Raw genomic sequence first — 970 nt, 5'->3', positions numbered from 1 at the left:
AACCCAGGCACACCCAAAGCAGCAGGGTGGGAAAGTGGGAGAAAGGGGAAGACAAGGCCCAGTAATTGGGACAGAGGAGGAGTCAGCCAGAGGGACCTAGGTAAGGGTGGTAGGAGAGGTTTCCTACAGGGAGAAAACTTGTCTGTCGTTTTGTCTTACCATGGTGACGTGTTGATGTGAGTTTTGAGGCTGAGCCACTAGTGATTCAAACCCAACAGGGCGCACATGGTACACAGGTTATAGACTGAGACAGACTAGGAAGAAGAAAGAGGCTGTCCACTTCTCAAAGTATTGGCCAGGGGAACCCTTCTGAATAGCAAAGAAACACTGTCTGATACATTACCATGCAACTTTATGAATAGTCCAGTTAAATTAGAAGGCTCTCAAAATAGGGCTGAGAAAGAGCTGCATCATCAGAGTAAACCCAGCCTCACTCATATGGATAAGGTGAAGCTTTCGAGACCTCCATTTGTTGATGTGGCACCACTCAAATTGAGGAGAAACAGTTACAGACATCCATTAATCATCGGAACATGGAATGTATGAGGTATGAATCTAGGAAAATTGGAAGTTGTCAAAAATTAAATGGAATGCATAAAGATTGATATCCTTGGCATTAGTGAGCTGAAACGGATGGGATTTGGCCATTTTGAATCAGACAACCATATGATCTACTATGCCAGGAATGGCAGGTTGAAGAGGAATGGCATGGTATTCATCATCACAAAGGATGTTTCAAGACTTGTCCTGAAGTACAATGCTGTCAATGATAGGATAATATCCATATGCCGACAGGGAAGACCTATTAATACAACTATTATTCAAATTTATGCCCCAACCACCAAAGCCAAAGATGAGGAAACTGAAGACTTTTCTCAATTTCTGCAGTCTGAAATTGACTGAACATGCAATCAGGATGTGTTAATTATCACTGGTGACTGGAATGCAAAAGTTGGAAACAAAGAAGAAT

Source organism: Orycteropus afer, unplaced genomic scaffold (genome assembly GCF_000298275.1).
Source record: "Orycteropus afer afer isolate SDZICR_OR568_19922 unplaced genomic scaffold, OryAfe1.0 scaffold00257, whole genome shotgun sequence".
Lineage (NCBI taxonomy): Eukaryota > Metazoa > Chordata > Mammalia > Tubulidentata > Orycteropodidae > Orycteropus > Orycteropus afer.
This window is presented reverse-complemented; position numbering follows the sequence as displayed.